This window comes from Theropithecus gelada, chromosome 7a (genome assembly GCF_003255815.1).
Source record: "Theropithecus gelada isolate Dixy chromosome 7a, Tgel_1.0, whole genome shotgun sequence".
Taxonomy (NCBI): Eukaryota; Metazoa; Chordata; class Mammalia; order Primates; family Cercopithecidae; genus Theropithecus; species Theropithecus gelada.
The window spans coordinates 48,865,525-48,888,712 of NC_037674.1; the positions used below are offsets into that span (position 1 = coordinate 48,865,525).

The following is a 23,188-nucleotide window of genomic DNA, read 5'->3' on the forward strand; positions in this document are numbered from 1 at the left end:
GGTTTAAGGTTTTGTCCCAAGAATAAAACTAGGGTAACATGTGGCTCAATAGGAGCAGAAGAAACGTCTCTGGCTCAGACTATCCAAAGGTAGTTTTGTTTTTGTTTTTGTTTTAATTACTCATGTATTCGCCAAACCACTTCCTATCATTTAAGAATTCTTCAACTTTTTAATTTTAAGAATGGCACTTTCTTTTTTCTTTTTCGTGTGTTTGTGTGTGTGTGTGTTTGCATGCATACCTCCGTGTGTGTGTGTGTGTGTGTCTGTGTGTGTGTGTGTGTGTGTGTGTTTAAAGAGACAGGGTTTCACTTTGTTGCCCAGGCTGGAGTGTAGTGAAGTGATCATAGCTCGTTGCAGCTTTGAATTCCTGGAATCAAGCAACGATCCCCCCATCTCAGCTTCCTGAGTAGGTGGAACTACAAGTGCACACCACCACACCCAGTGACATCCCTTGTTATACAAGTAGTTGTTTCTGTAATTTTAAGAGATTTTGGTTGGAAAGGAAGGTAGACAAGTATGGCTCAATACAGCTTGATCCAATCACATTCACTTTCAATTAATGAATAGATGTGTTACTGTTAATAGTGGTAAGTTAATATTAATTGAGCATTTACTTTACGCCAGGAAACATGATAAATCCTTTAAATATATTTTAATCATTACATCAACACAGTAAAGTAGATGTTGTTACTATTTGTATATATGTTTAAGAAAATAGAAAAAACGTTAAATAATCTACACAGCACCACACAGCTAATATATCTGTTGGAGCTGGGATATGAACCCAGATTTATCCCAGCAAACTCAATTAACCTCAGTTCCTCACTCACCTTAAACTTCATCCCTCAAGTTGATTTGCTCATAAGATGCCTCCCTTCTACCAGGCCAAATCCTGTGTATCATTCAAGGCCCAGTTTTAAATACCACCTCAGCAGCAGTGCTCTGGGCAATATTCCAGTAGAAAGAAAACTCTTAACTTTTAATTTAATTTTACATTTATTTGACTTCTTGTCTAGCACTTTCTACTTTATATATAATACAGTCATTTGACACATAGTTTCATCCCTACAGCACAATGAGATCACTAGGAAAAGGATTTGTGTCTTTTCTCAATGTCCTTTGTGTCACTTATTTTTACAATTCCCAGCATTCCCCAGCATGTACCATTTTAATAAATATTATTAAGTAATTATAAGTATATTTATTTAGTTTAACTTCTGACTTTAATTTATAAATGCATCCTTATTGGCTCATTATAAATATTTGCATGAATTTTATTTAAATATGATTAAGGGATCTTGAGCATATTTGTTTTAAACCTGCCTTTGGGATTAATATTTATGAATATCCAGGAAATGGCAAATAGTTTTAGAACTAATTAGGTAGAGGCTTCTCATTATACTTACATCAATAAAGATATCTGAATATGTATGAAAATTTCAAGGAGATTCAGGATATTTGGGAGCCATTTCCATACTAAGTAAACATTTTGATTTTTCCTTCTAGAAGTTAAATAATATGGATTATAATATGGAAGGTGATTCCCAAATTAAAAGTGGGCATCAAATAAATCATTGCTTTTGTCACATAAACCTTGAAGGAAAATAGCATATCTGTCAAATCTTAAAATTCATGTCAGAATTTCACAAAGCAATTGATTATACGGTATCTTTCTTTTAAATAGTATGTAGCAAAGAAGTTTGTGCCATTTCAAATAAGTGACATGTCAGACAGGGAGTCCCTGAGATTTATTAGCAAGACCATTTTATTCTGTTTCAGAAAATTACAGAATTTTGGAATTACAAATTTTACCTGTACAGTGGCTATCTTTACAGTAATCCTTACCATTTTCTAGTGATAGGGTATTCTTTCTTATAAGACATCCCATTCTACTGTTTAGTAGAAGTTTATTTAAAAAAAAAAAACTGTTCTTTATTTTAAAGTCTTCCTGTTTTCTAAAGCTTATTTCTTACTTATACTTTGAACTTACAGAATCTATAAAAATCTTAAGATTGGCTGGGTGTGGTGACGCACGTCTGTAATCCCAGCACTTTGGGAAGCGGAGGCAGGTAGATCACTTGAGCCCAGGAGTTTGAGACCAACCTGGGCAACATGGTGAAATGCCGTCTATACTAAAAACACAAAAATTAGTCGGACATTGTGGCATGCACCTGTAGTGCCAGCTACTCAGGAGGCTGAGGTGGGAGGATCACCCAAGCCCAGGAGGTCAAGGCTGCAGTGAGCTGTGATCGCACCACTGCACTCCAGCCTGGGTGAAAGAGTCAGACCCTGTCTCAAAAATAAAATAAAAACAAAAACAAAAAACCTTTAGATTTTCATGCTAACTCCCATGACAGCAGTTGTGAAGCATAATGGGATAGGGCATAGGGAGTGGGGTGTAGTTCTTTCTCTGAGTCTCGTGAGAGCAGATGTTTATAAACTAGATTGTGACTGGATAAGTGGATGCTAATTCTGAATCATCACCAATGTGTAGTAGTGTTCCTCTGCTTTAGTTTTCTTTTATTCATTATCATTATATTTTAAATTTGGAAAAAGTGATGAATTGTATTAGTTTGGGAAGGGAAGAATATGTCTTTTCTTATACTTCTCACTTATGAGCTTCATGAAATATAACTAATCTGTTGAGAGACACCATTGGGAACAACCTGTGTTACAGCCTGAACTCATTGTATCTGCCACATATTTTTCAGTGGCTCCTTTAGATGACAGATTACTCTCAGGAGCAAATAATATGCAGCTCTTCTCACATTTTGTTAGTGTTTTTATTTTTAATAAAGTGCTATGATTAATAGCCTAGTGTTATTGTTGTTTCCCCACTGAGTGTAAATGCTCCATCTGAATGTCTTTAATCTGAAGGAACAGTTGTTTTATTGGACTCTTGTTATTTTTCTGTGCTTCTCAAGGTTTTTTGATTGCTTTCTTTGAGCTCTTTGCAATGTGGAAAATGAACTCTATCAGAATCATAGAGTAGGACTCAGTAGAAAAATTTTGAGGATGAATACTGAGATATTTGAACATTCAGTACATACATTTTTATAATTTCAGAATGGTAGAAACACTCATTAGCAATTTTGATTGACTGTCCAGTGGCAGTTATAAAAGTAGCTTGGCGAGATGTGGTTGCTCATGCCAGTAATTCCACACTTTGGGAGGCCAAGGCAGGGGGATCTTCTGAGGTCAGAAATTCAAGACCAGCCTGGCCAACATGGTGAAACCCCGTCACTACTAAAAAAAAATACAAAAATTAGCCAGGTGTGGGTGGCGGGCACCTCCCAGCTACTTGGGAGGTTGAGGCAAGAGAATCGCATGAACCCAGGAGGCCGAGGTTGCAGGGAGCTGAGATTGCGCCATTGCACTCCAGCCTGCGCCACAAGAGCGAAACTCTGTCTGAAAAAAAAAAAAAAAGTAGCCTATGTCTGGCCTACTGGTATTGTGATGACATTGCCATGTAGATGCTATCTGAAGTGCCATGTGCTTTCAATAAGTCTTTCTGTTGTTGTTTGCAAATCAGAGTTAAAGTATAAGACAAGACAAGAGGTGGAGACAAAAGGACTATTGGAAAGTTGAGAAATTGTGAACTGAGGTTTTACAAGAATATGGTGCCCACTTACCAAGAGGACAGCTCTTTTTGTTACTTTTGACTTTGAAGTGGTGATACCCTTTAGCCTAGTCATTTCTACATTTACTTCCAGGAGCCTGGCTGTGATTAGAAGTGTTCCCTGTAGCCATAGAACAATTTTCCTTTTGTTCAAGAATCCAGAAGGCAAGTTGGGCCTCATTGGCACCAATCGTCAAGGACTTCATTAGCCCTAACCAGGGGCCAACTAAATTGTCAAATTGGAAATTAAGAACTTTATATGAATTCAAAGCCACTGATAAGGAAGCTTGAAGGCTTATCTTGTGAAACTGAGTGTTGAATGCATAAACTTTTATTTGAAAAAGCAAATAACTTGGGCGGAACTTCTACAAATTAGAGCAAAATAATTTAGGATTTATTTGGAAGTTTAATAGCTTGTTAGGTGTAGCCTTGAATATTTAGCATAACGTGCATTTATATTATATACTCACAAACATTCTGGTCTTTTTGGTTAATAAGAGTATTACTTTTACTGGCTCTTAGATTGTTTCAGAGGAATTACAGCTGTCTAGTTTTGTATAGTCAAGTCTTTATTTTCATGTAAACTAAGTAAGTTCTGTTTAGAAAGTCAGCCCCAGAAGATTTATTTATGCACTATATAAGCTCATGTTTTAAGGTTCTCCATATCCCCAAAATTAACATTTTTGTTTGTAAGTGTTCTGTTAGTTTTTATTTAGTCATTGAAGAAACATTTATTGGATGTATAGTAATATTAGTTTCTAAACGAATATTTAAAATGAATGTAATAACATAAAAATACATGAACATTTTTTACCATGACCAGAGCTTAGAAATACTTTAAATACAGCATTTTTTAAAGTTACAGTGGTACTTCTTTGAAAGAGGTTGTCTGATAATTATTGTAATATCTTGAAAGCACTTGGACCTTACTTCTGGCCATGACAGAGTAACTAGTACTAGACTAGCCCTCTTGCTGTAAACAGCTAGAAAATTAGACAAAATATGTGAAATACATGTTTGTAGACATTTGAAAACATGCAGAACCATGATCCCTACGACTCAGGAAAACAATTGGGATGAGCCCCATAATTGCCCTCCCAGCTTTCTGCCTGGAGCCACTTTTCTGTAGCATAGGATGCCCCATTTATGAACAGGCAGAGAGGAGCAGACAGCCCAGCAGTCTCAGTGAGACTGAGATCAGAGTTTAGGTCTAGAAAAGTAGGTGGGACCGGACACGGTGGCTCACGCCTGTAATCCCAGCTCTTTGGGAGGCTGAGGCCGGCGGATAACAAGGTCAAGAGATCAAGACCATCCTGGCCAACATGGTGAAACCTCGTCTCAACTAAAAATACAAAAATTAGCCAGGTGTGGTGATGCATGCCTGTATTCCCAGATACTCGGGAGGTTGAGGCAGGAGAATTGCTTGAACCAGGGAGTCAGAGGCTGCAGTGAGCCAAGATCACACCACTGCACTCCAGCCTGGCGACAGAGCCAGACTCCATCTCAAAAAAGAAAAAGAAAGTAAAAGTAGGTAGAATTTGTGCAGCAGGCTACTGGGGAGAAGAGAAATATGCAGAGAAGCTGTTCAAGAAAGTTGTATAGGGTTCCCCTTGAGTCTTTGGGGTCTCACATTGCATTTAGTCTCCTTCAGTTTGCGATAGTTCTTCAGTCTTTCCCTGTCTGCCATACCCTTGACACTTTTGAAAAGTATTGGTCAGGTATTTTGTACAGTGTTCTCAGTATGGATTTGTCTGTACTTTTTTGTGATTACATTGAGGTTATGGAATTTTTTTTTTTTTTTTTTTTTTTTGAGGAATACCACAGAAGTGATGTACCCTTTTCAGTACCTTCATATCAGGGGTACATGGTATCAGCATGTCCCGTTATTTGGTAATGTTAACACTGATCATGTGGTTAAGGTGGTTTTTGCCAGTCTTCTTCTCCCTGTAGTCATTTCTGAGCCCAGAGCCTCTCTGATTTAGTTTCTCCTGAGTGTAAATCTCCTATTGCCAAGGGTGAGGGATTTGGAGATTTGAAGCTCCTCTTACAGGAGCTTTCAAATAATTCCTCCATCCCCCATATCATCCTTTCCTCCTGAAGTGCCGCTGATTCCTGAAGGTCAGTTGGCTTGAGTCTCACCTGTCTGTCCCTTTGGAGGTACTTAGATTGACTCTTTCCCATGAGATAATTTGCTTTGCTTCTATCCACCTTCTTCTTTCATATATTATGGATTAGGATTACAACCCAAAATATCTCTCAGTTTTATCAGAAATGGAATTTGTGGTCCTATTTCTTATCCTGTTTGTTGTTTGGGAGTATTTATGAAGTGGTGGACCCAGAAATGTATTTGACCTTCCATCCTAAAACCGAAGCTAAAAATAGCTTTTTCAGAAAACAGTATTTGGCATCATTTCTCAAGCATTCAAATGCAAACTTTTGACTCAGCATTTCCACTTCTAGCAATTTGTCTTATAGAATATTTACACATGGACCCAAAGATAACATGTATAGGAAAGTTTATAGAAACATTGCTTATAGTAGCAAAAAAAGTAATGGAAACAGCCCAAAGAAAGGAACAATAAGGGAATGATTAAATAAATTGTGGTATATCTATATTGTGGAATACTATTCAGCAATTAGGAATAATGAGGTTTGTCTTTATGTACTGATACGGGAACCTCCTAAAGACATTACATCATACAGCAGTTTATAAAGCAACATGTTTGGTATCATTTCATTCCCATATGTATGTGTATATATAAATGTGTCATTGAAATGAAAAGTACTTGAAAGAATGTGCACCAAACTATTAATAGCAGTGTTTTGGAGGTGATGAAAAGGGAAACTGTAATCTTTGTATACTTCTTAAACTTTGTATACTTCTGTACCCTATGTATTATTTTTATAACAAGCAAATTGCATTTTGATTTTTCAGTGAAAAGATGAAATAGACTACCTACAGCAGTAGTTGAGCAACCACTGGAGGTTTTCAGGCACGGGCTCTTTTTTTTTTTGTTTTTTGTTTTTTTGGTTGAATTTGAATGGCATTCCTGCATTGGTCATTCATTGGATTTCTCTGTAGCATTTATTTATTTTCATTTTTCCATAAGTTACTAGGGTACTGGTGGTATTTGGTTACATAAGTTCTTTAGTGGTTATCTGTGAGATTTTGGTTCACCCATCACCTGAGCAGTATACAATGCACCATACATATTTGTAGTCCTTTGTCCCTCTCCCCCTTCCCACCATTCTCCCCAAATCCCCAATGTCCGTATCATTCTCATGCCTTTGCGTCCTCATAGCTTAGCTCCCACATATCGGTGAGAACATTTGATGTTTCGTTTTCCATTCCTAAGTTACTTCACTTAGAATAATAGTCTCCAGTCTCATCCAGGTCGCTGCAAATGCTGTTAATGCATTCCTTTCTATAGCTGAGTAGTATTCCATAGTATAAATATACCATAGTTTCTGTATCCACTCATTGAGTGATGGGCATTTGGGTTGGTTCCACAATTTTACAGTTGCGAATTGTGCTGCTATAGACGTGCACGTGAAAGTATCTTTTTCTTATAATGACTTATTTTCCTCTGGGTAGATACCCATTAGTGGGATTGCTGGATCAAATGGTAGTTCTACTTTTAATTCTTCAAGGAATCTCCATACTGTTTTCCATAGTGGTTGTACTAGTTTACATTCCCACCAGCAGTATAGAAATGTTCCCTGTTCACCGCATCCATCACAACATCTACTGTTTTTTGATTTTTTGATTATGGCCATTCTTGCAGGAGTAAGGTGGTAGCGCATTGTGGTTTTGATTTGCATTTCCCTGATCATTAGTGATGTTGAGCATTTTTTCGTATGTTTTTTGGCCATTTGTATATCTTCATTTGAGAATTGTCTATTCATATCCTTAGCCCAGTTTTTGATTGGATTGTTTTTGTTTTCTTACTGATTTGAGTTCGTTGTAGATTCTGAATATTAATCTTTTGTCAGATGTATAGATTGTGAAGCTTTTCTCCCACTCTGTGGGTTGTCTGTTTACTCTGCTGACTGTTACTTTTGCTGTGCAAAAGCTCTTTAGTTAAGTTCCAACTATTTATTTTTGTTTTTATTGCATTTGCATTTGGGTTCTTGGTCATGAAATCCTTGCCTAAGCCAATGTCTAGGAGGGTTTTTCCAATGTTATCTTCTAGAATTTTTATAGTTTCAAGTCTTAGATTTAAGTCCTTAATCCACCTTGAGTTCATTTTCACATAAGGTGAGAGATGAGGATCCAGTTTCATTCTTCTATATGTGGCTAGCCAATTATCCCAGCACCATTTGTTGAAAAGAGTGTCTTTTCCCCACTTTATGTTTTTGTTTGCTTTGTCAAAGATCAGTTGGCTGTAAGTATTTGGGTTTGTTTCCAGGTTCTCTGTTCTGTTCCATTGGTCTGTGTGCCTATTTTTATACCAGTACCATGCTGTTTTGGTGACTATGGCCTTATAGTATAGTTTGAAATCAGGTAGTGTGGTGTCTCCAGATTTGTTCTTTTTGCTTAGTCTTGCTTTGGCCATGTGGGCTTGTTTGTTTCATATGAATTTTAGAAGTGTTTTTTCTAATTCTGTGAAGAATGATGGTGGTATTTTGATGGAGATTGCACCAAATTTGTAGATTGCTTTTGGCAGTATGATCATTTTCACAATATTGATTCTACCCATCCGTGAGCATGGGCTGTGTTTCCATTTGTTTGTGTTGTCTGTGATTTATTTCAGCAGTGTTTTGCAGTTTTCCATGTAGAGGTCTTTCACTTCCTTGGTTAGGTAAATTCCAAAGTATTTTGAGTTTTTTTGCAGCTATTGTAAAAGGGGTTGAGTTCTTGAGATGATTCTCCGCTTGGTTGCTGTTGATGTATAGAAGAGCTATTGATTTGTGTACATTAATCTTGTATCCGCGTCTGGGCTCAGTGGCTCACACCTGTAATCCCAGCACTTTGGGAGACCGAGGCGGGTGGATCACAAGGTCAGGAGATCGAGACCATCCTGGCTAACATGGTGAAACCCTGTCTCTACTAAAAAATAAAAAATAAAAAAAATTAGCCGGGCGTGGTGGTGGGCACTTATAGTCCCAGCTACTCGGGAGGCTGAGGCAAGGAGAATGGCATGAACACGGGAGGTAGAGCTTGCAGTGAGCCGAGATCACGCCACTGCACTCCAGCCTGGGTGACAGAGCAAGACTCCATCTCAAAAAAAAAAAAAAAAAAAAAAAATCTTGTATCCAGAAACTGTACTGAATTCTTTTACCAATTCTAGGAGCTTTCTGGAGGAGTCTTCAGGGTTTTCAAGGTAAACGATCATATCGTCAGCAAACAGTGACAGTTTGACTTCCTCTTTACCTATTTGGATGCCCTTTATGTCTTTCTCTTGTCTGATTTCTCTGGCTAGGACTTCCAGTACTATGTTGAAGAGAAGTGGTGAGAGTGGGCATTCTTGTCATGTTCTCAGAGGGAATGCTTTCAGCTTTTCCCCATTCAGTATTATATTGGCTGTGGGTTTGTCACAGATGGCTTTTATTACATTGAAGTATGTCCCTTGTATGCTGATTTGCTGCTGAGAGTTTTAATCATAAAGGGATACTGGATTTTGTCAAATGCTTTCTCTGCATCTATTTGAGATCACATAATTTTTGTTTTTAAATCTGTTTATGTGGTTTATCACATTTAATTGACTTGCATATGTTAAACCATCTCTGCATCCCTAGTATGAAATACGCTTGATCATGGTGGATTATCTTTTTTGATATATTGTTGGATTTGGTTAGCTAGTATTTTGTTAAGGATTTTAGCATCTATGCTCGTCAAAGATATTAGTCTGTAGTTTTCTTTTTTGGTTATGTCCTTTCCTGGCTTTGGAATTAGGGTCATGTTGGTTTCATAGAATGAATTAGGGAGGGTTTCCTCTTTCTCTGTATTGTGGAATAGTGTCAAAAGGATTGGTACCAATTGTTCTTTGAATGTCTGATAGAATTCTGCTGTGAATCTGTCTTGTCCTGGACTTTTTGTTGTCGGTAATTTTTAAATTACCATTTCAGTCTCGCTGCTTGTTACTGGTCTGTTCAGGGTATCTAACTCCTGATTAAAGCTAGGAGGGTTATATTTTTCCAGGAATTTATCCCTCCCTTCTAGGTTTTCTAGTTTATGTGCGTAAAGGTGTTCATAGTAGTCTTGAATGATCTTTTGTATTTCAGTGGTGTCAGTTTTAATATCTCCTGTTTTATTTCTTAATGAGATTATTTGGATTTTCTCTCTTTTCTTGGTTAATCCTGCTAATGGTCTATCGGTTTTATTTATCTTTCCAAAGAACCACAAATTAATGATTCTTTGATGTAAACCAAAATAAATTTTGTTTAATTTATCTTTTGTATTTTTTTGTTTGTTTGTTTCAGTTTCATTTAGTTCTGCTCTGATCTTGGTAATTTCCTTGCTTCCACTGGGTTTGGGTTTGGTTTGTTCTTGTTTCTCTAGTTCCTTGAGGTGTGACCTTAGAATGTCAGTTTGTGCTCTTTCAGTCTCTTTGATGTAGGCGTTTAGGGCTATGAACTTTCCTTTTAGCACCCCTTTTGCTGCATCCCAGAGATCCTGTTAGATTGTGTCATTATTGTTGTTCATTTTGAGGAATTTTAAAATTTCCATCTTGATTTCGTTTTTGAACGAAAGCAGGTTTTGAACCTGCTCTTTCAGGAGCAGGTTATTTAATTTCCATGTATTTGCATGGCTTTGAAGGTTCCTTTTGAAATTGATTTCCAGTTTTATTCCACTGTGGTCTGAGAGAGCGCTTGATATAATTTCAGTTTTCTTAGATTTATTGAGGCTTACTTTATGGCCTATCATATGGTCTGTCTTGGAGAAAGTTCCATGCCCTGTTGAATAGAATGTGTATTCTGCGCTTGTTGGATGAAATGTTCTGTATATATCTGTTAAGTCCATTTGTTCCAAGGTATAGTTTAAATCTATTGTTTCTTCATTGACTTTCTGTCTTGATGCCCCATCCAGTGCTATCAGTGGAGTATCGAAGTCCCCCAATATTATTGTGTTGCTGTCTATCTCATTTCTTAGGTCTGTTAGTAATTATTTTATAACTTTGGGAGCTCCAGTGTTAGGTGCATATATGTTTAGGATTGTGATGTTTTCCTGTTAGACAAGGCCTTTTACCATTATATAATGTCCTCTTTGTTTCTTTTAACTGCTGTTGCTTTAAAGTTTGTTTTGTCTGATATAAGAATAGCTACCCCTGCTCACTTTTGGTGTCCATTTGCCTGAAATGCCTTTTCCCACCCCTTTACTTTAAGTTCATATGAGTCCTGATGTGTTAGGTGAGTCTCCTGAAGGCAGCAGATAGTTGGTTGGTGAGTTCTTATCCATTCTGCAGTTCTGTATCTTTTAAGTGGAGCATTTAGGCCATTTACATTCAGTGTTCGTATTGAGATGTGAGGTACCATTACATGCATCGTGCTATTTGTTGCCTGTGTACCTTTTTTTGTTTTTTGTTTTTGCTTTTTAACTTCTATTTTTGTTTTATAGATCCTGTGTGATTTATGCTTTAAAGAGGTTCTGTTTTGATGTGTTTCCAGGATTTGATTCAAGATTTAGAGCTCCTTTTAGCAGTCTTGTAGAGGTGGCTTGTTAGTGGTGAGTTCTCTCAGCATTTGCTTGTCTAGAAAAGACTGTATCTTTCCTTCATATATGAGGCTTAGTTTCACTGGATACAAAATTCTTGGCTGATAATTGTTGTGTTTGAGGAGGCTGAAGATAGGACCCCAATCTCTTCTAGCTTGTAGGATTTCTGCTGAGAAATCTTCTGTTAATCTGATAGGTTTTCCTTTGTAGGTTACCTAGTGCTTCTGTCTCACAGCTCTTAAGATTCCTTCCTTGGGCTTAACTTTAGATAACCTGATGACAGTGTGCTTAGGTGATAATCTTTTTGTGACGCATTTCCCAGGTGTTCTTTGTGCTTCTTGTATTTGGATGTCTAGGTCTCTAGTAAGGCCGAAGGAGTTTCCCTTGATCATTCCCCAAATATATTTTCCAAACTTTCAGATTTCTCTTCTTCCTCAGGAATACCAGTTATTCTTAGGTTTGGTCATTTAACATAATCCAGACTTCTTGGAGTCTTTGTTCGTATTTTCTTACTCTTTTTTCTTTGTCTTTTTTGGATTGGGTTAATTGGAAGACCTTGTCTTTGAGCTCTGAATTTCTTTCTTCTACTTGTTTTTTATTCTATTGCTGAAACTTTCCAGAGCATTTTGCATTTCTGTAAGTGTGTCCAGTGTTTCCAGAATTTTTTATTGTTTTTTCTTTTGCTATCGATTTCCTTGAATATTTCTCCCTTCACTTCTTGTATCATTTTTTGGATTTCCTTGCATTGAGCTTCGCCTTTCTCTGGTTCATCCCTGATTAGCTTAATTAACCTCTTGCATTCTTTTTCAGGTAAATTAGGGATTTCTTCTTGGTTTGGATCCATTGCTGGTGAACTAGTGTGATTTTGGTGGGGGTATTACAGAGCCTTGTTTTGTCATATTACCAGAGTTGGTTTTCTGTTTCCATCTCATTTGGGTAGGCTTTGTCAGAGGGAACATCTAGGGCTGAAAGTTGTGGTTCAGGTTCTTTTGTCCCTTGGGTTGTTCCCTTGATGTAGTATTCTCTGGCTCTTGTGAGCCAAACTGCCGTGATTGTTGTCTTTCTTCTGGGTCTGGCCACCCAGCAAGTCTGCCCAGCTCTAGGCTGGTATGGGGGTTGTCTGCACAGAGTCCTGTGATGTGAACCGTCTGTGGGTTTCCCAGCCGCAGATACCAGCATCTGTTTCAGTGGAGGTGGCAGGAGGGTGAAGTGGACTCTGTGAGTGCTCTTAGCTTTGGTGGTTTAATGCTCTATTTTTGTGCTGGTTGGCCTCCTGCCGGGAGGTTGTACTTCCCAGAGAGCATCAGCTGTGGTAGTGTAGAGAGGAACCAGAGGTGGGCGGGGTCCTAGAACTTCCAAGATTATATGCCCTTTGTCTTCAGCTACCAGAGTGAGTAGGGAACGACCATCAGGAAGGGGCGGAGCTAGACGGTGTCCAAGCTCAGACTCTTTGTGGGCGGGTCTCCCTGTGGCTGCTGTGGGGGCTGGGGGTGAGTTTACCAGGTTAATGGAGTTGTGTACCTAGGAGGATTATGGCTGCCTCTGCTGAGTCATGCAGGTTGTCAGGGAAGTGGTGGAAAGCCGCAGTCACAGACTTCACCCAGCTCCCACGCAAACCAAAGGGCCAGTCTCACTCCCACCGAGCCCTGCGGAACAGCCCTGAGTCTGTTTGCAGGCGGTGGGTGAGCCAGGCTTGAGAACTTGCCCCAGGCTGCTTGACTCCCAGCTGTGAAAGAAAAGGACTTGATTCTTCCCCAGCCCGTGGAGTCTGCATACCTGATTCGCACCGTTTCCAGAGTTCTGGCCGAGAGGTTTCTCCCCGGCTTGAAATTGTTAGAGTTCAGTTGGAGATTTCCTTCTCCCTGTGGTGTTTTCCCCCGCACTCCTGTGATTGCCCTCCCAAAGGATCCTTGTGGTGCCAGGCTGGAATGGCCTGCCTGGGAACTTAGTGAGCTCCCAGCGCCTTTCTCGCTGCTTCCTCTACCCCTGTATTTTGCTTGGCTCTCTAAATAGACTCAACTCCAGGTAAGGTCGGAAACTTCTCCCTCAAACAACCTTCAGTTTCTCCAGTGGGGATGTGTGTTCAGGAGAGGAGAATCTCCCTTTCCCACTTCCACAGCTGGGGCATTTGGGGCACTCACAGTGTTTGGGGTGTCTCCCAGGTCCTGCATGTGCAATCCACTGCCTTCAGAAATCCACTTCCTATGGGTCCTTTCAGGATTGCTGGTTTGTTCTTGCAGTCAGCCTGGAGCTTAAAGTCACAATGCAAGCCTCCGCACACTGCTCTGTCCATCCAAGTCGGAGCTGCAATCTATTCCTGCCTCCTGTCTGCCATGATGATCCAAAGAATGCTCTCTGCTAGACAGTACCTCAGGAAGCATTTAATTCGGGAATGGATCCTCAGACTGGATTACTGTTTGAGGAAATAGGGATTTCATGACCAAATAAGAATGAGAAATGCTAGGTTAACAAACAGAACAGGTGCTAGGAGTCTTTAACATACTAATATGTGTGGCAAATCTCTACAGTCTCCCAAATTTGATTGTTGTTCTCTTTCTTATTTTACAGTATACATGTTAACATTTCCCAAAAGTAATATTCTGTGGAACTGTACTTTTGTTCACACTCTTACTATGTTTGGAGTAATAAGCACCATGTAAATCTGACTCCATTCTGAATAATGAATTCTGAATAATGTTAGAATGAACATTCCTGGGAAATAACAATTTAGTAGATTCCTAATGAAGGGCCGGAGAGAAAGAATATTTTCTATGATACTTTACCTTTCAAATGAGCTTAGAAATTTTGAAAGAAATTTCAAAACTAATCTATTTTCAAAGAAATGTTATGAAAAATGAACAAAATTTGGATTCCAAAAAGAAAATGTAAATGTACCAACTCACAGCTGTAGTTGGTGTGAGTGGGCGTCAAATTAGGATAATTGGGGATCTGCTTAACCAAGGGTGCAACACGCCTAGTGCAGAATTTAATGATCTCCACCTTCAGAAACTTTCAAGTACATGTATTGGTTAAACTAACAATTATAAACTGTTACTAAGTGACACTTTAGCAGTCACAAATCTAGTGTATTAAAACTGGAGCCATCAACCACAGCGTAGCTAGATTTTGAAAGTTAATTCTCTGAAATATTAGGAGTAGCTCTGATGACTTACTGAATATAAAGCCAGGTCTGGGCGGGCGCCGTGGCTCATACCTGTAAACCCAGCACTTTGGGAGGCCAAGACGAGCACATCACTTGAGGTCAGGAGTTTGAGACCAGCCTGGCCAACATGGTGAAACCCCATCTCTGCTAAAAATACAAAAATTAGCCAGGCGTGGTGGCGCATGCCTATAATCCCAGCTACTCAGGAGGCTGATGCAGGAGAATTGCTTGAACCCAGGAGGCAGAGGCTGCAGTGAGCCGAGATCACACCACTGCACTCCAGCCTGGGCAACAGACTCCATCTCAAAAACGAACAAACAAAAAAGCCAGATCAGGAGAAACATCATCATTCTTTAGGAACTTCCACGGAACAATTCAGATTCTGCTACTTACAGCCTTGTGCAGGCCCTTAGGTTTCAGTGACCGGGTCAGTGTGAAGCTGCTGCCAAGCATTAGAGCAGCAGGTCAGAGTGGACAGCAGTGTTCACATTTGAAAATGTAATACCTTTTCTCAAAAAGATTTCCCAGCTGCCTTTGGCTTGATGCAGATTTACATGGTGTTTACATACCGTTCTAAATATAGTAGCAGTATGAACAAAGGTATACAAGCTATAAAGTTCGTTCTTGTTCAGTAACCAAGCAAATCGAGAGCACATCCTGTTTAGGAAATAAGCCTGGAAAGCGAGGATGGGACCAGTCTGGAGGGCTTTGAACACTATGCTGAGATGTTTAGACTTATTCTGGAGGCTGTTTGGTGTACTTATAATGGATGAACTTTATGTTATGTAAATCATACTTCAGTAAAGCTGTTAAAAGGAAAGAAAGACTGGATAGTTGAAACTATTAAACATACTTTTTTTTCCTAGTGTAAAACAGCAATAGTTACACAGTCCTAGGACATTTCTATTGCTCAAAACACCTGAGCTTAAAATCAATCTATCTAAAGTCTTCATAAAATTAAAGTGTCCAGAAATTCTCAAAGACTTTTATAAATGCCAACCAGTCATCAAGGGCCCAAAGCAAACATGAAAAATACAGCTCTCTGGGCCACATGTAGTAAAAACCTTTGTTTCTTAGAGTCAGGCTGGTTGCTTTCCCTTCTGCCACCAGAGTAGTTATCTCATTGCGCTCTTAATTTACATTTCCCTAATGACTAATAAAGTCATTTTCATGTGTTTATTCTATGTTTTCTTTGATGAAATGACTATTCAAAGCTTTTGCCTTTTTGTTTTTTTTTTTAAACTTTGGTTGTGTTCTTATTGAGTTGTAAGAGTTCATTATATATTTGGGGTATAAGTTTTTTTTTTATCAGATATATGATTTGGAAATACTGTCTGCCAGTCTGTTGCTTTTCATTTACTTAGTTGTGGGTTGTTTTTTGTTGTTGTTGTTTTTGTTTCTTTTTTTGTTTTCTTTTTAGTGCAGAGGTATTTGTTTTTAATAGAATCTAATTTATCAGGGCATACTTTCTTTTATGTCTTGTGCATTTGGTGTAGCATCTAAAAATTCTTTGCTCACTCAAGACATGAAGTCTTCTAGAAGTTTAGTTCTCAGATTAAGACTATGCGATATTTTGTTAATTTTTATATATGGTGTGAGTTCATTACTTTGCACGTGGATATACTGTTGTCTCAGCACCAGTTGTTGAAAACACTATTCTTCTCACATTGAAATTTCTTGACACCTTGGCCAAAAATCAATTGACCACAAATATAAGGGTTTATTTCTGGACTCTAAATTATCTCATTGATCAATGTGCCTATTCATATGTCTTGATTACTGTAGCTTTACAGTAAATTTTGAAGTTAGGTAATGTAAATCCTCCAACATTTTTTCATTCTTTTTCATAATTGTTTTGGCTATTCTAGGTCTTTTGCATTTCTTCTAGCATGTTAATAGTTGCCTTATTAACAACTTGGAGTTGTTCAGTTCATGAACATGGAATATCTGTGTACTTAGATCTTCTTTAATTTCTCTCTGCGATGTGTTGTTGTTTTTTCCCTGTACAAATCTTACACTTCTTTTAAGTTTATTCTTGAGTATCTTAAAATTTATTACTATTTTTGTTAAATTTATTTCTAAGTATTTTAGTTCTTTTTGATGCTATTATAAGTGGAATTTGTGAACTGAATTGATATCTTAATTTCATTTTTTGATTGTTCCTAAAATATAGAAATACAGTTGGTTTTCATATCTTCTGACCTTGCTAGCCTTATTTATTAGTTTTAGTTGTTTTGTTTTTTTTTTCCAGTAAACTCATGAGGGTTTTCTGCATAGATAATTATGTCATTCACAAATGAAATAGTGTTACTTCTTCCTTTCCCATCGGTATTCCTTTCTCTTTTTCTGACCTTTTTGCACTGGCTAGGACTTCTAGTACTAAGGAGTGAGAAACTAATATCCTTGTCTTGTTTCTAATCTTAGGGAAAAAGCATTTAATCTTTCACCATTATATACAGTGCTCACTGTAGGCTTTTCAGGTTGAGGAATTTTACTTTTTCTAGTTTGTTGAGAGTTTTTATCATGAATGGGTGTTTCATTTTGTCAAATGCTTTTTCTGTGTCTAGTGAGATGACTAGTGGTTTTTCTTTTTTCTCTTAATGTGATGTGTTGAATTGATTTTGGAACGTTAAACTGTCTTGAATTCCTATGATAAATTCTACTTGGTCATGGCATGTAAATTTTTTAATGTGTTACCAAATGTGGCTTGCTAGCATTTTGGTAAGGAGGTTTATACTGTGATCATAAGGGATACTGTCTGTTGCTTTCTTTTCATGTGTCATGTTTCTTTCTTTTCTTTGTCGGGCTTTGATAACGGAGTAATACTGAACTCACAGGAATGAATTGGGAAATGTTTCTTTTTCTCTATTTCCTGAAAAAGTTTGTGAAAGATTAGTATTATTTTCAAATATTTGATAACATCCAGCAGTAAAGCCATTTGGGCTTAGAATTTTCTTTGTGTAGGAAGATTTTTACTTACTAATTCAATTTCTCTATTATAGATCTGTTCAGACTTCATGTTTCTTCTTGATAATTCGGCAGTTCATGTTCTTCTAAGAATTTGTCCTCTTCCTCTTAAGATGTCTGATTTGTTGGCAATTTTTTTCCCCAAAATATTCCCTTAAAGCTTTTTTAGCATCTGTAGGGTTGGTAGTATTGTACCATGATAAAGAAGTCCCTTCTTTTATTCTTGATTTGAGTAACTTGTGTCTTCTCTTAGTTTCCTAGTCTTCTACCTGAGATAGAAGCTTAAGTAATTCATCTGAGACCTCTCTTCTTTCTGATGTAGGTAAAGCACTACATTTCCCTTAAAGTACCACTTTAGCTGCATCCTGTAATTTTTAATACGTTGTGTTTTTATTTTTATAGTGTTAAAAAAGTTGTGTTTTTGAGGCAGAGTCTCACGATCACCCAGGCTGGAGTGCAGTGACACAATTATGACCCACAGCAGCCTCGACCTCCTGGGTTCAAGTGATCCTCCTGCCCCAGCCTCCCAAGTAGCTGGGACTACAGGTGCACACCACCATGCCTGGATAATTTTTTGTATCTTTTGTAGAGATAGGGTATCAGTATGTTGCCCAGGCTGGTCTTAAATTTCTGGGCTCAAGTGATCCACCACATCAGCCTCCCAAAGTGCTGGGTTTATATAGGCATGAGCCACCATGCCTGGCCTGTTAAAACAATATTTTTAAATTTTTCTTATGATTTCTTCTTTGACCCTAGGATTGTTTAAGAGCATGTTTAATTTTCAAATATTTGGGGTTTTCTCAGATTTTTTTTAATTCTGTCATTTTTTGCTTTCATGTCTTGGGGCTTTTTTGTTAGATGTGTATGCATTTATAATTGTTATACTCAAAGAAGAAATAACATCATTCGATAATAGTAGCAGATTTCAATATTCTACTGTCAAAAACTGCTAAAACAATTAGACAAAGTTAGAAAGGATATAGAATATTTAAGTAACTCTGTCGACCAACTTGACCAAACTGACATTATGAATCTTCATAATCTTCTTTATAAGAAACTGCAGATACAGATTTCTTTTCAGGCACACATGGAACAGCCTCCAGGATAGACCACATGCTAGGACACAAAACAAGTCTTAATACATTTTAAAAGACCAAAATCATATAGAGTGTGTTCTCTGACCACAACAGAATTAAATTAGATATCCACAGTAAGCCTGCTGTTTGTCTGGGGCCTGCTTCCTCTTGCTATAAAAGTAGTAAACAGGTCAGGTGTGGTGGCTCCTGCCTGTAATCCTAGCACTTTGGGAGGCCAAAGCGGGTGGATCGCATGAGCTCAGGAGTTTAAGACCAACCTGGGCAACATGGCGAAACCCCATCTCTACTAAAAGTACAAAAAATTAGCCAGGCATGAATGCGCATGTCTGTGGTCCTAGCTGCTGAGGAGGCTGAGATGGGAGGATTGCTTGAGCCTGGGAGGTGGAGGCTGCAGTGAGCCATGATCGTGCCACTGCACTCCAGCCTGGGTGATAGAGCGAAACCCTGCATATGCAGGCATCCATTCCGGCCCCTCCACATTGTCTTCATGGGACTTTGGGGGCATGGGAAACTGACAAACACAAACGAGAAACTCTAGCTGCCTCCACTGCCATGAGTAATAAAGTTCTTTGTCTCTGATGCAGCACTTGTATCATATGCCAGCACCCATGAAACAGTAATAAGCTAACTTGTTAGCTTATCAGTAAGGTAGACTCTCAGATCCTGCTTGGTTCCTGACAGTTTCTTTAGTTCTTAGAATATACTTAAATAGCCACTTTGAAGTCTTTGTTAAATCCAGTATCTGAGGACATTCCAAGAAAGACATTTTGTAATGACTGCCTTTTTTATCCCCTGAGTATGAGTCACACTTTATTTCTTTGCATGTTTCTTCATTTTTGTTGAATCTTGGATATTTTGGATAGTAAATTGTAGCAACCATGGATTCTGACTCTTTCTCCCACCCCCTAGCAGTTGTTCTTGTTTCGTTTGTTTAATAACTTGCCTGTACTAAATCTGTGATTTCTGCCTCTCCCAGAGTATACAACCACAGATGTTTCTGTTTAGTGTTTAGTTTTGATTATCTTTTTATTTGTGTTTTCTAAATGTCTCTGTTTAGATTTTGCCCTGTGTCTGCATAGATTAGTGTTGAACCAAAGATTGGTCAGAAGTTATGCTCAAATACCTCAAGCCAAAAAGCCTACCACTTTGAGCTGATGGGTCTTTGTGTGGTTTGGTGAGTGCTTTCAAAATCTGGATTATTTTTTACTTTTCCCAGCCTTTGCTTTCTACCAGGCTCTCTCAGTTGTCTTGTGAACACACACACACAGGTTTCATCTGCCAGGGGTATGTGAGTGGCTCGGGCCTGCTGCAGTCCCTACGGCACATACACATGGCCTTCAGTCAACCTAGGATGTGTGCAGAGGTTATTAAGCCTTCTCACCACTTTCTCACCTCATGGAATACCTTGTTCAATGGCTAGTCTACCATCCGTTGCTTACCTCAGTAAGATACAACCTCAGGCTAGCAGGACACTGGCCCTTCCTATTCACTTGCCACCAGGATTGCTCCTCTAATTGACAACACTCCATATCAAATGAGCTTCTCTGGCAACAGCAGCAAAGCCACTGGTTTGTAGGGCCTGCTGTAGCCTGGTTGAACAATCACTCTAACAGAGCTATGGGGGAATGGTTCAGACACTTTTTTGTGTGTGAAGTGTGGTAATTTTCATGAACAGATGCTTCTCAGCTTGTTGTATGTCTTTGGTCAGTTTCCAGTTTTTGACAGTTTTTTTCCGCTTTATAGTTGCTTTGGGGGAAGAGGATTTGTCAGTCTCAAACCATCATGCCAGGAGTCTAAAGTCCCAATCTACATCATCTTGCCATTGATGCTGGTGTAACTTAACTGCCTGTTTGATTCTCTGTGATCACATAAGTTGCTTTCTCTTACCTGCTCAGCTAGGATATGGAACAGCAGCAATAGAATCAACCTGGGGAAAGTTGATATAGAACACTGGGACCATAGTGGGCATGGATTTTTCCCATGGTTAATTAGGAATGATTTACAATGATCAGGCATTGTTTATACTTTTATTTCCTGTATAACTAATAAAATATATTTGCTTTACAAATGGTATATCATTATATAAATGTTATTTATATACACTTTGTATCAACCAGAGATTAAAATATTGCCTTTTGTAATGAGATTCTAGAAACATTGTCTTCATTGTACTCATTTCTCCCTGAATTTCCTTCCATTTATTAATTCGATAAATATATACTTGGTTATCTAAAGTATACAGAGGCATGTTCAGTGATTCCAAGATGAAGCTGATACGTATTTTGTCCTTAAGGAGCTTATAGATTAGTGGAAGTAATACAATGTAAACATGAAAAATGGAAATAGGACGTGCTGGATGCCATTAAAGAGTTACAGATCTGTGCTATGGAAGTTCAGTAGGGTAATTGAGTTTTCCCTATCTAAGTGATTCTATTATATCACTCATTACTCCCATCCCCTCATCCTCCCTGCTTGCATTCCCTCCCCAGCTGCTTTCCTACTGAAATCCTTATGTCGTTACTCATTCAAGCTAGTCATAGTAAATAACATGTATGCAGAGCTTCCACGGGCACTTTTCTTGTTTGCTATTTGTCTAGGTCATATCAGCTTGGGGTTTAGGTAGGGAGCATTATTATTCCTAATTTACAGATAAGGAAACTGACATCAGAGTGACTTGCCCAACCTCGCATATTAGAAGAGTCAAGTTTTGAACATAGGTCTTTGTACTCGAAATCCTGGGCTCTTTTCAGTATGCTCTGCTGCCTCTCACCCAGCAAACTCTCTCTCCTCTAGCCAGTAGATAGTTGAGAAGAATTAAGTTTGATGAGCTGGGTCAGAATTGGAGGCAGCTTAGTGTGTTTCTAGATGAACACACAAATGAGGCAGCAAAGCAAGACTGTTCAGGCTACTTTTTGAATCATTTCCCAATAAGGGTTTTTAATGACTTAATTTTACAATAATCAAAGATCCATATTTTCATTTGCATCTCATTTCATAGGTGTTGAATTGTTAAACAAAACATATTCAAAACCAAATTATTCATCATCTCCCTCTCAGTCTGTTGTCTCTTAACATTTCCTTTCTCTAGTAATGACACCTCCAGCTCCGCAGTCTTCTAAGCTAGTAACTTGGAAGTCTTTGACTCCTTCCTAACCTTTATCTCAGCATCTAATCCTATCATTTCCAGCCTACCTCATAGGGTTATTGTGTAAGTAAACTGACAAAATATATAAAGAAAAACTCTGAAAGCTGTGAATGAGAGGTATTTATTTCCTCTAAGGCAGTGCATCTGTTGATGTGTACAGTACTACAAGGCCTCAGCAACCATTCAGAGTTAATGTTTTGTAGTATTTAGTGAAGCATGTACTTAACGTCAGAGCTGAAACTGCATAATCTTAACATTCTTATGGCAGTCTGCACTCTTAGGAGCACTACCAAGGGAGGAGAGAAAAGGGAGAGAGAACAAGGCTCTCTTGTGTGATTTGCACGAGAACTGGAAGTCACGTTTTCAGACTCCGCTTGGCTATATCCGGAGGTCTTTTAAACTGAAAACCAAAGTTGATTTTATTAATACCACTCCACCACTCATTCTCTGTGACCTAGGGCAAGTGATTTAGCAGTGTCAGTCTCTACATATAAGTTAGAGATAATGATTGTACGTATTTTTTAGAGCTGCTGTAAGGATTGAATGATCTGTATAGACAGCCAGAGTGCCATATATAAGGTATATAAGTGGTAGCTATTGGATTACTCTTCTCCCTCTCCACCTATCTAGAGATTTTATGTTGGTCCTCCTTTGCCAATTCCCTGAGATAGATAATTTATTTCATGTGGCATATTTATTTAGACTGCATCACATTACACTCTCACAGTTCACAAACATTTCCAGGAGGTTGTTGCTCCACCACTTCATTCAAAACTAGGTTCACAGTTTTCATGTTTTCCTCTCTACGTCTCTCCTACTAATTTCCCTTTACGGTTCGAACATGATTCTGATGAACTCTTTCAGTTAAAAACTGTGAGATTAAACTTGTACTCTCTGACTCCAAAGTAAAAGAGATTTTAGGTTCAATATTAGGAATACATTTCTACAATCAGGACTGTCCATGAGTAGAATGGGCTGCCTTGGAAGTCATAAAGTTACCCATGGCTACCTCTATACAAAAGTGGCTTTTGACTAGCAGCTTTGGCTTGCCACTGCTTCCTTTCTCCGATCCAGTCCCTGAGGTCTGCAAGCCGTTTCAGTATACTCGCAGTGAAGAGTTTAATAAACAGATTAGCTACCTGACTTGCATTTTTTTGGCTTTGGAATTTTTGGTTCAGGATTTTATACTGTCATAGCTAAATGAATTGACAAAACAGCGAAGTATAATGAAGAAGTTTATCAACCTTTCCCCACAGGATTACCAAATACAGAGGTGCAGGGTTAGTATTAGATGAAAGTTGAAGATGTGGCCCTCAATTCTCCTGCAAAGGAGCTCTGCAGTGAAGTCACGACAGCCATGGGCCTCTGAATGCAGCTAGGGTCATCCATACTATTCCATATGTTAAAGTAGAAGAAAATAGTGAAGTCATTTGCGAGACTTTTATGCAAAATTTGACAGATGTTGCATGCTGCTTTCAGGATTAAGAAAATTACATGGGCACTGCCGTGCCCTCTGTGAGATGTTTTATTCTCAGCTGTCACC

The 23,188-nt window shown here is 38.5% G+C and overlaps 1 protein-coding gene across 4 annotated transcripts in view; it reads left to right on the plus strand.

The window, feature by feature from the left end:
* NEO1 (neogenin 1) overlaps positions 1-23,188 on the plus strand; it is a 261,042-nt gene that overhangs the window by 168,600 nt on the left and 69,254 nt on the right. The window lies entirely within an intron of this gene.